The sequence below is a fragment of the Tursiops truncatus genome, chromosome 2 (assembly GCF_011762595.2).
Source record: "Tursiops truncatus isolate mTurTru1 chromosome 2, mTurTru1.mat.Y, whole genome shotgun sequence".
Lineage (NCBI taxonomy): Eukaryota > Metazoa > Chordata > Mammalia > Artiodactyla > Delphinidae > Tursiops > Tursiops truncatus.
Window position 1 is genome coordinate 160,034,099 of NC_047035.1, and position 13,038 is coordinate 160,047,136.

Sequence of the window (13,038 nt, forward strand, 5' to 3'; positions counted from 1 at the left end):
GGAAAACAAATTATACACTGGCCCCTGCAATCTCACTCTTGAGAGTGTTCACCCTGCAAACATGAAAAAGGCATGTGGTTACAAATAATTGGATCCCATCACCAGGGAACTGGACGACTAGAGCATTAGAGTGGGATGCATCAGTGAGAAGCAGTGGCTCAGATATACTTGCAACTACAGAATAGTGCTTAAAACGTATGGCTGTTGAAAAGAAAAAAGTTAAGAGATCTGCAGTAGCACACTATGCAAATTTAAAATACTTGCATAAAACATATTTTTCAAACATCAAATTTATCTAAGGACACATTAAATACATTAGAGCAAATGCCTATAGCTGAGTAGTAGAGGAGTGGGAAAAGGATAGGGATGAATGTGATAATGTAAAAATAAGAGAGGGACCTTGAATAAACTAGTGATGATAATATGCCACAGTATTAGTAGTATGATTAACTCAACTCTATCTCCCTTCAGTTAAAAAAAAAAAAGCAAAGTTAGAAATGTTACACATTCACAATCCATTTAAGGAAAAGTCACTCAGTATTGAATTGTATCTTTCTATTTGAATACAGAAAAATAATTAGCATTCAAGCTTACTGTTTTATGTAAAATTTTAATATTAAAATCAACAAAAATGTAGGTAGAAAATTCAGTGATATCTCAGAGTTTACATTAGTTTATTGATGCTATTATTTTAAAATTTTTAAATATAATTTTCAAGAAAATAATTGCTAAAGTTAGGTGACCCAGATATGAAATTTTGTTATACTCTTACCTTTATGTGACTTTGCTCTCTGTATCCTCTGGAAAACAAATTTATAAACTCTTCTAAAAGCTTTAAAGTCTTTGCTCCTCTAGAATATTTTCAAAGCTTATTCTTGTTAGATTTTCTTCATTTTTCTCTAAACAAATTAAATAGCAAATTACCTTGAAAAATTATAATTAGAAAACAATGTAAACCTTTTTTATTGGGTAAAATATTCATAACATAAAATCTGTCATTTTACCTATTTTTAAGTGTACAGTTCAGTGGCATTGAGCACATTCACAATGATGTGCAACCATCACTATCGTTCACCTCCAGAACTTTTTTTTAATCTTTCCAATCAGAAACTTTTGTCCATTAAATAATAACTCCCCATTCACCCTTTCCCTAGCCCCTGGCAACCATTCTAACTTTTGTCTCTATGAATTTGAGTACTCTATCTCATGTATGTGGAATCATGCAGTATTTGCCCATTTGAGACTGGCTTATTTCACTTACATAAGTCTTCAAGGTTCATCCATGTTGCATCATGTGTCAGAATTTCCTTCTTTTTTCAGGCTGAATAATATTACATTGTATGTACATGTATCATTTTCTTTATGCATTCATCCATTGTTGGAGACTTGGACTGCTTCTGTCTTTCGGTTATTGTGGAATAATGCTGCTATAAACAGGAGTATACAAATATCTGTTTCAGTCTCTGCCTTCAATTCATTTGGGTATATGTTTCATTATTTTCAGGAACTGCCATACATTTTCTACAGTAAACGTACCGTTTTACCTACTTGCTATTTTCTGTGATTAAAAAAAATTAACCATTCTAATGAATGTGAGGTGATATCTCATTGTGGTTTTGTTTTGCATTTTCTTAATAATTAGTGATGTTGAGCATCTTTTCACATACTTGTTGGCCATTTGTTTATTTCCTTTAGAGAAATGTCTATTCAAGTCATTTGCCCATTTTTTTAAATAAATTTATTTTTTATTTATTTATTTTTGGCTGCATTGGGTCTTTGTTGCTGCACGCGGGCTTTCTCTAGTTGTGGTGAGTGGGGCCTTCTCTTTGTTGTAGTGCACGGGCTTCTCAGTGTGGTGGCTTCTCTTGTTGCAGAGCATGGGCTCTAGGTGCATGGGCTTTCAGTAGTTGCAGCACGTGGGCTCAGTAGTTGTGGCTCACGGGCTCTAGGGTATATGGGCTTCAGTAGTTGTAGTGCATGGGCTTCAGTAGTTGTAGTGCATGGGCTCAGTAGTTGTGGCTCACAGGCTCTAGGGCACACGGGCTCCAGGGCACATGGGCTTCAGTAGTTGTAGCGCACGGGCTTAGTTGCTCCGTGGCATGTGGGATCTTCCCGGACCAGGGATTGAACCCGTGTTCCCTGCATTGGCAGGCAGATTCTTAACCACTGTGCCACCAGCGAAGTCCCCATTTGCCCATTTTTAAATCAGGTTTTTGTTTTTGTTATTGAGTTGTAGGAGATATTTATATATTCTGGATCTTAATGCCATATCAGATATATGATTTGCAAATGTTTTCTCCCATCCTGTGGATTGCTTTTTCACTCTGTTGATAGTATCCTTTGATGTAGAAAAGGTTTAAATTTTGTTGAAGTCCAGTTTATCTATTTTTTTCCTTTGTTGTCTGTGCTTTTCGCATCATTTTCAAGAAATTGTCAAATCTAATGTCATGAAGCTTTCCCCATTTTAAGTTTTGTAGTTTTAGCACTCATGTTTACATCTTTGATCTACTTAGAATTTTTAAATATGTGTAAGGTAAGGATCCAACTTTTTCTTTGAATGTGGATATCCAGTTTTCCCAGCACCACTTGTTGAAGAGACTGTTTTCCCCACTGAATGGTCCTCACACCCCGTCAAAAATTCATTCGACCATATATGCAAGGGTTTATCTATGGGCTCTCTATTGTATTTGATTGGCCTATATGCCTGTCTGCATGCCAGTACCGCACTGTTTTGTTTATGTAGTTTTGTGGAAATTTTTGATATCAGAAACTGTAAAACCTCCAAATATTTTCTCCTTTTTCAAGATTGTCTTGGCTATTTGGGTTCCCTTGTGGGTCCATATAAATTTTAGTATGGATTTTTCCATTTCTGCAAAAATTTAACTCAAATTTTGATAAGGATTGCATTGAATCTGTAGACCATTTGGGAAATACTGACATCCTAACAGTATTATCTTCTAGTCCACGAACATGGGAAGTCTTTTCATTTATTTGTGTCTTTAATTTCTTTCTGCAATGTTTTGTAGTTTCAGTGTACAAATCTTTTGCCTTCTTGGCTAAGTTTATTGCTAAGTATTTTATTCTTTTTGATATTATCATTAACAAAATTATCTTCTTCCTTTTCAGATTGGCCATTGTTAGTGTAGAAACACAACTGATTTTTGTGTGTTGATTTTGCATCCTTCAACTCTGCTAAATTTGTTTATTAGTTTTAACAGTTTTTCTGCATGTGGAATCTTTAGGGTTTTCTACACATAAGGTGATCATGTTGTCTAAAAATATAATTTGACTTTTTCCTTTCCAGTTTAGATTCCTTTTATTAATTTTTCTTTCCTAATTACTCTGGCCAGGACTTCCAGTACTATATTAAATAGAAATGGCAAGAGTCAGAATATTATTTTGTTCTTGTTCTTAGAGGAAAAGCTTTCAGTCTTTCATAATTGAGTATGTTAACTGTGGACTTTTCATATATGGCTTTATCATGTTGAGTTAGTTTCCTTCTATTCCTAGTCTTTTGGGTGTTTTTGATCATGAAAAGGTACTGAATTATGTCAAATGCTTTTTCTGCATCAATTGAGATGATCATGTGTTTTCTTTCTTTCATTCTGTTAATGTGGTACACTTCATTCAATAATTTTAATATGTTGAACCACATTTGCATTCCATTAATAAATACCGCTTGGTCATGGTTTGTAAAACCTTTAACTGTTGAATTCAGTCTTCTAGCATTTTTTTGAGTATTTTTACATTAATATATACAAGTGATACTGGTCTATATTTTTCTTCCCTTGTGATGTCTTTGTCTTTGGAATCAGGGTAATGCAGACTATTAGAATGAATGAGGAAGTGTTCACTCTTTCAATTTTTTAAGAGTTTGAATTAAGATTGATGTTAATTTTTCTTTAAATATTTGGTACAACTCACCCATGACGCCATCTGTTCTGGGACTTTTCTTTGTCGGGAGGTTTTTGATTACTGCTTCAGGTTCCTTGGTATTATAACTATGTTCAGATTGCCTATTTATTTATGATCACTGTTACTAGGCTTTTTCTTTTTTTCTTTTTAAAATTTTTTTCTGTTTTTCTAAATTGAAGTACAATTGACTTACAATATTGTATTAGTTTCAGATTTCAACATAGTTATTTGATGTTTTTATACACTACAAATGATCACCACAATAATCTAGTTACCATCTGTCACCATATAAAATTATTATATTATTGGCTATATTGCCTATGTGATACATTACATCCCTGTGACTTATTTACGACTGGAAGTTTGTATGTATGTCTTAATCTCCCTCACCTATTTAACTCAACCCCCTACCCCCCTCCCCTATGTCAACCACCAGTTTTTTCTCTGTATCTATGAGTCTGGTTCTGTTTTGTTATGTTTGTTCATTTATTTTGTTTCTTAGATTTCACATATAAATGAAATGGTGTATAGTATTTGTCTTTCTCTTTCTGACATTTCACTTAGCATAATACCCTCTAGGTCCATCCCTGTTGTTGCAAATGGCAAGATTGCTTTTGGTTTTATGGCTGAGTAATACTCAATTATGTGTGTGCATACACACACACATACACAAACACACATATATACACATCTTTATCCATTCACAAGTGAGACTCTTGTAGGCAGCATATATATGCATTTTGTATTTTATCCATTCAGCCACTCTGTGTCTTTTTTTTTTTTTTTTTGGCTGTGTTGGGACTTCATTTCTGTGTGAGGGCTTTCTCTAGTTGTGGCAAGCGGGGGCCACTCTTCATCACGGTGCGTGGGCCTCTCACTATCGCGGCCTCTCTTGTTGCGGAGCACAGGCTCCAGACGTGCAGGCTCAGTAGTTGTGGCTCACGGGCCTAGTTGCTCCGCGGCATGTGGGATCTTCCCAGACCAGGGCTCGAACCCGTGTCCCCTGCATTAGCAGGCAGATTCTCAACCACTGCGCCATAAGGGAAGCCCTGTGTTTTTTTTTTTTAATTTTTAGCTGCGTTGGGTCTTCGTTGTCGTGTGTGGGCTTCTCATTGTGGTGGCTTCTCTTGTTGCGGAGCACGGGCTCTAGGAGCATGGGCTTCAGTAGTTGTGGCATGCGGGCTCAGTAGTTGTGGCTTGCGGGCTCTAGAGCTCAGGCTCAGTAGTTGTGGCACATGGGCTTAGTTGCTCCACAGCATGTGGGATCTTCCCAGACCAGGGATTGAACCCATGTCCCCTGCATTGGCAGGCGGATTGTTAACCACTGCACCACCAGGGAAGTCCCTACTCTGTGTCTTTTCATTGAAGTATTTAGTCCATTTATACTTAAAGTAATTATTGATGCACATGTACTTATTGTTTTCTGGTTGTTTTTGTAGTTCATTTTTGTTCCTTTCTTCTTCTTTTGCTCTCTTCTTTTGTGATCTGACTAGTTTCCAGAGCTCCTCCTAGTCCACCATCTTGCTGATGTCACTCCTCAAAGACAATGTAAATCTTGTAAATTTTTAACAAGTGTTAATTATCAATTAGTACCATTTCCCCCTTCAATCACCTTAGCAATGGAAGGTACCTCTGGGAATTCCCAACTTCATTTCTTATTTCTAAGTAAGACTGTAATGAAATAGGTTAAAAAAAAAAATCTTGCCAATCTAAGCATAACCTTAGGCCCTTTGAAATTTTTCTTTCTCCATCCCAGACCTACTTGAAACCAGGTTTCTCCATATTGGTGATGCAATCTCTAAAGGTAAGTAATTGTGAACATGAGTTTATAATCTACCTCTTCAGCCAACTCATGACTTGAAATTGTCATCTTACCCTATTCAGTCTTATTATTCCCTTTTTGCCCTATATCTAAGCCCTTCAATTTTCATTTTGGACAACTCTCTTAAGTCAGACCTGTGTGGTGCATCCTTCCTTTGCCACTCAGCCATTAAATCCAATTTTGTTTTCAGACTTCTATTTGAACAGCCTAGTTTATTTTGTTTCTTACATACCTCATATCTTCATCACACTTTCATTGCTACTATCCTATTTGATTCTTACAGTCGTTGGTCATTAAGCTTTATCCAAGGCCTTTAATGTCAGTCACTTTATCCTTACCTCTGAGGCATATATGATGTGTTCTACACACTTTGGAAAAAGGAAACATATCTTGCAGTATTATGGTTAAATTATGAAAGCGAACATATATTATCAAAACAGAACCCTTAAAAGACAAGAGAAATCCCCAGAAAGAAAAAACAATGAAACCTCTCCAGTCTACCAGATCCCAAGTTCAAAAAGGAGGTAATAAAAATACTGAAGGAGTTAAGAAAGGCTATTAATAGAAATGCAGATCATTGTAACAAGGAACTAGAAACTATAAAGATGAGCCAATGAAAATTAGAAAACTCACTTGCTGAGATGAAAGCTGAGCAAATGGCAATAAATAGCAAACTAGATAATGCAGAAGAATGAATAAGTGATCTGGCAGAGAGGATAATGGAAATCACCCAATCAGAAAGCAGACAGAAAGACAAATGAAAAAAAAATGAAAGCAACATATGAGACCTATGGGATAATATAGAGCAAGACAATCCATACATAATAGGGATCCTAGAAAGAGAAGAAAGAGAAAAGGGGATCGAAAATGTATTTGAAGAAACTATGGCTGAAAATTTCTGAAACATAAAGAAGGAAACATATCCAGGTACAGGAAGCACAAGATAAACCCAAACAGACCTACACCAAGACATATTATAATTAAAATGACAAAAGTTAAAGAGAGGATTCTAAAGGCAGCATGAGAAAAACAAAGAGTTAGTTACAAGGGACCCCCAAAAGGTTATCAGCTGATTTCTCTAAAGAGAGAGATTATCATACTAAGTGAAGTAAGACAGAGAAAGACAAATATATGGTATCACTTATATGTGCAATCTTAAAAAATGATACAAAAGAACTTATTTGCAAAACAAAAACAGACTCAGAGACATAGAAAACAAACTTGGTTACCAAAGGGGAAAGTTCAGGGCGGGGAGGGGGGGATAAATTAGGAGTTTGGGATTAGCAGATACAAACTACTATATATAAACAACAAGGTCCTACTGTATAGCACAGGGAACTATATTCAATATTTTGTAATAAACTATAATGGAAAAGAATATGAAAATATAAAAGTATATATAATTTACATATATATAAAAGTCTATACATACATATAACTGAATCACTTTGCTGTACACCAGAAACTAACAAAACATTATAAATTAACAATATTTCAATTTAAAAAAGTGTTATACATAGATATGTGTATTATACATACTTATGTATTCACAAATTCTGTATATAATTCACCTTACTATATACATACTCATTTAACATTTGTTTCCCTCATTAGATTCTGAGTTGATGAAATGATGCTTGATTGGTTTACCCTTGTAAACCTAACAATTAACACTGTGCCTGGATATAATAAACACTGAATTTTAACTGACTTAATAAATGAATGGAAAAAACAAATATAACCTGTTCTTCTGTCCAAATCTTAAATTTAGGGTTTCCTGTTCATATTTCTTTTTTTTTTTTTTTTTTAACATCTTTATTGGGGTATAATTACTTTACAATGGTGTGTTAGTTTCTGCTTTATAACAAAGTGAATCAGTTATACATATACATATGTTCCCATATCTCTTCCCTCTTGCGTCTCCCTCCCTCCCACCCTCCCTATCCCACCCCTCCAGGCTGTCACAGAGCACCGAGCCAATATCCCTGTGCCATGCGGCTGCTTCCCACTAGCTATCTACCTTACTACGTTTGTTAGTGTGTATATGTCCATGTCCTGTTCATATTTCATTATACAAATACTCTCTGGGTGATTACTGAAAAATGTTTAAAAAATAATTCTAGACTTACATACAAGTTGCAAAAACAGTATGAAGACTTTCCAACATACGCATTACCATGGGGTTTATTCTAGGCTTTCCAATTTACTTACCTATAATTTCTCTCTCCAGCACTGAGAAACCTGGCTCTTACATTCCATCATTCCTGTATTTATTTGTTCAACCCCAGTATACACGTATATTCAGAATTGGTAGCCTGTACTCCTGCAAGAAACAAATTTATTGACTAGAGTTTAGTGTTTACATACATTATTTTTGTCTTGAATTTCAGTTACCAGTATAATTAGATTTTCTTCAATCAATATTGTACTTAAAGGATTATTCTTAATTAAGAAAAGCTTATAAAGCATTTTCAGTGGTTCTGATGATAATAATTAGGTCATCTTTGGTGCCAGGCACTGACCCAGGACTCTATTTTTAATATTGTCTCATTTAACTGCCTTTAAAATATTTTTCAGTTTTACTCAAGCTCCACCAACAGGAATAACTTACTATGAAGGTAGAATTTGACTCGATGTTAAGAACCATTTCTGACACTGAGAGACTTCCTACAAACAAGAAAGCGAGACTATTTTAGCTAGATAGCAGAGGCCAAAAAACCATCTTTCAAATATCAAATTGTGAAAGTAATTCTACATGGAGAAGAATTCTATGTTGTATACGATTTGTTACAAGTTGTGCTCTAAAATCGAGGGTGTTTAAAGAAATATATTCTACAAAATGAAGGTAGAGAAAATAGGATAAAATATTATCCTTCTCCTACATCTCACATTCAGGTCTCACATTTATCAAAATAAATCACTGTGCTGATGAAATATATATATATATATATATATATATATATATATATATATATATATAGTCTTAAAATTTGTGTATCTGTATATAAAATTTGTCAATCTGTGTATCACTGAGGTGATAAAGAAACCACTTTCAATCTGTCTCTGGGATCTATAATGACTATATATTACATACTGGGTGCTATAGGTGAAAGATTCTGTTTTTTTTTTTAACATCTTTATTAGAGTATAATTGCTTTACATGGTTGTGTAGTTGCTGCTGTATAACAAAGTGAATCAGTTATACGTATACATATATCCCCATATCCCCTCCCTCTTGTGTCTCCCTACCACCCTCCCTATCCCACCCCTCTAGGTGGTCACAAAGCACTGAGCTGATCTCCCTGTGCGATGCAGCTGCTTCCCACTAGCTGTCTATTTTACATTTGGTAGTCTATGTATGTCAGTGCTACTCTCTCACTTTGGCCCAGTTTACCCTTCCCCCTCCCCGTGTCCATTCTCTACGTCTGCATCTTTATTCCTGTCCTGCCCCTAAGTTCATCAGAACCTTTTTTTTTTTTAGATTCCATATATATGTGTTAGCATATGGTATTTGTTTTTCACTTTCTGACTTTCTTCACTCTGTATAATGGACTCTAGGTCCTTGTTTCTTTTTATGGCTAATATTCCATCATATATATGTGCCACATCTTCTTTATGCATTCATCTGTCGATGGACACTTAGGGTGCTTCCATGTCCTGGCTATTGTAAATAGTGCTGCAATGAACATTGTGGTACATGACCATTTTGAATTATGGTTTTCTCAGGGTATATGCCTAGTAGAGGGATTGCTGGTTCATATGGTAGTTCTATTTTTAGTTTTTTAAGGAACCTCCATACTGTTCTCCATAGTGGCTGGATCAATTTTACATTCCCATCAACAGTGCAGGAGGGTTCCCTTTTCTCCACACCCTCTCCAGCATTTATTGTTTGTAGATTTTTTGCTGATGGCCATTCTGACTGGTGTGAGGTGATACCTCATTATAGTTTTGATTTGCATTTCTCTAATTAGAGATGTTGAGCATCTTTTCATGTGTTCGTTAGCAATCTGCATATCTTCTTTGGAGAAACGTCTATTTAGGTATTCTGCCCATTTTTGGATTGGGTTGTTTTTTTGATATTGAGCTGCATGAGCTGCTTGTATATTTTAGAGATGAATCCTTTGTCAGTTGCTCTGTTTGCAAATATTTTCTTCCATTCTGAGGGTTGTCTTTTCGTCTTGTTTATGGTTTCCTTTGCTGTGCAAAAGCTTTTAAGTTTCATTAGGCCTCATTTATTTTTGTTTTTATTTCCATTTCTCTAGGAGGTGGGTCATCTTACTGTGATGTATGTCATAGAGTGTTCTGCCTATGTTTTCCTCTAAGAGTTTTATAGTGTCTGGCTTTACATTTAGGTCTTTAATCCATTTTGAGTTTATTTTTGTGTATGGTGTTAGGGAGTGTTCTAATTTCATTCTTTTACATGTAGCTGTCCAGTTTTTGCAACACCACTTACTGAAGAGGCTGTCTTTTCTCCATTGTATACTCTTGCCTCCTTTATCAAAGATAAGGTGACCATATGTGCATGGGTTTACCTCTGGGCTTTCTATCCTGTTCCATTGATCTACATTTCTGTTTTTGTGCCAAAGCTACTGTCTTGATTACTGTAGCTTTGTAGTGTAGTCTGAAGTCAGGGAGCCTGATTCCTCCAGCTCCGTTTTCTCTTTCTCAGTTTGCTTTGGCTATTCGGGGTCTGCTCTGTTTCCATACAAATTGTGAAATTTTTTGTTCTAGTTCTGTAAAAAAAAAGCCATTGTAGTTTGATAGGGATTGCATTGAATCTGTAGATTGCTTTGGGTAGTACAGTCATTTTCACAATGTTGATTCTTCCAATCCAAGAACATGGTATATCTCTCCATCTGTTTGTATCATCTTTAATTTCTTTCATCAGTGCCTTATAGTTTTCTGCATACAGGTCTTTGTCTCCTTAGGTGGGTTTATTCCTAGGTATTTTATTCTTTGCTGCAATGGTAAATGGAGTGTTTCCTTAATTTCTCCTTCAGATTTTTCATCGTTAGTGTATAGGAATGCAAGAGATCTCTGTGCATTAATTTTGTATCCTCTTTACCAAATTCATTGATTAGCTCTAGTAGTTTTCTGGTAGCATTTTTAGGATTCTCTATGTATAGTATCATGTCATCTGCAAACAGTCACAGTTTTAATTCTTCTTTTCCGATTTGGATTCCTTTTATTTCCTTTCCGTCTCTGATTGCTGTGGCTAAAACTTCCAAAACTATGTTGAATAACAGTGGTGAGAACGGGCAACCTTGTCTTATTCCTGATCTTAGTGGAAATGCTTTCAGTTTTTCACCACTGAGAACGATGTTGGCTAGGGGTTTGTCATATATGGCCTATATTATGTTCAGGTAAGATCCCTCTCTTCCTACTTTCTGCAGAGTTTTTATCATAAATGGGTGTTGAATTTTGTTGAAAGCTGTCTCTGCATCTATTGAGATTTATCGTATGGTTTTTATCCTTCAATTTGTTAATGTGGTGTATCACATTGATTGATTTGCATATGTCGAAGAATCCTTGCATCCCTGGGATAAACCCCACTTGATCATGGTGTATGATCCTTTTAATGTGCTGCTGGATTCTGTTTGCTAGAATTTTGTTGAGGACTTTTGCATGTATGTTCATCAGTGATATTGGCCTGTAGGGTTTTCTGTAACATCTTTCGTTTTGGTATCAGGGTGCTGGTGGCCCTGTAGAATGAGTTTGGGTGTGTTCCTCCCTCAGCTATATTTTGGAAGAGTTTGAGAAGGACAGGTGTTAGCTCTTCTCTAAATGTTTGATAGAATTTGCCTGTGAATCCATCGGTCCTGGGCTTTTGTTTGTTGGAAGAGTTTTAATCACAGTTTCAATTTCAGTGCTTGTGATTGGTCTGTTTATATTTTCTGTTTCTTCCTGGCTCAGTCGTGGAAGGTTGTGCTTTTCTAAGAATTTGTCCGTTTCTTCCATGTTGTTCATTTTATTGGCATATAGTTGCTTGTAGTAATCTCTCATGATCCTTTGTATTTCTGCAGTGTCAGTTGTTACTTCTCCTTTTTCATTTCTAATTCTGTTGATTTGAGTCTTCTTCCTTTTTTTCTTGATGAGTCTGGCTAATGGTTTATCAATTTTGTTTATCTTCTCAAAGAACCAGGTTTTAGTTTTATTGATTTTTGCTATCGTTTCCTTCATTTCTTTTTCATTTATTTCTGATCTGATGTTTCTTTCCTTCTGCTAACTTTGGGTTTTTTTTTTGTTCTTTCTCTAATTGCTTTAGGTGTAAGTTTAAGTTGTTTGAGAATGTTCTTGTTTCTTGAGGTAGGATTGTATTGCTGTAAACTTCCCTCGTAGAATTGCTTTTGCTGCATCCCACAGGTTTTGGGCCATTGTGTTTTCACTGTCATTTTTTCTAGGTATTTTTTGACTTCTTCTTTGATTTCTTCAGTGATCTCTTGGTAATTTAGTAGCATATTGTTTAGCCTCCATGTGTTTATATTTTTTACAGGTTTTTTCCCTGTAATTGATATCTAGTCTCATAGCATTGTGGTCGGAAAAGATACTTGATACGATTTTAATTTTCTTAAATTTACCAAGGCTTGATTTGTGACCCAAGATATGATCTATCCTGGAGAATGTTCCATGAGCACTTGAGAAGAAAGTGTATTCTGTTGTTTTGGGATGGGATGTCCTATAAATACCAATTAAATCTATCTTGTTTAATGTATCATTTAAAGCTTGTGTTTCCTTATTTATTTTCATTTTGGTTGAGCTGTCCATGGGTGAAAGTGGGGTGTTAAAGTCCCCTCCTATTATTGTGTTACTGTCAAAAGATTCTTAAATGTAGAAATTTAAATACCTATTGATATTTTTTTTACTAAATCAGTAGCCTATCAACATAAGCACGTTTTGAAATGGTGCAATAATTCTAGATTCTGGAAAAAATCTAATTAAATACGTAAGAGTATTATTTTATTTAGTTTTACTTCATTTCAGTTTTCAAACAGATAAAGAACCAAAATATTTATTAATAATATTTAGAACTGTTAGAAGCTGATAAAAATATTCTAAAAATAAATAAAAGACATCTTCACATCAAAAGAGGCACATGATTAGATAATAACCAGTCATGAAAATCTATCAGTCTCAAGACCAAAAGAGAAAACAAGGCAACAATAAAGATACTAGACTACTAACTTAATATTTACAAGTTTTTTCCTCTTATTCTTTTCAATGTTCCTTTAACACTAATACCAGTTAAACTTGATATTCATTAATAACATTCCTACACAGAATAAGTTCTTTGAATTTATAAA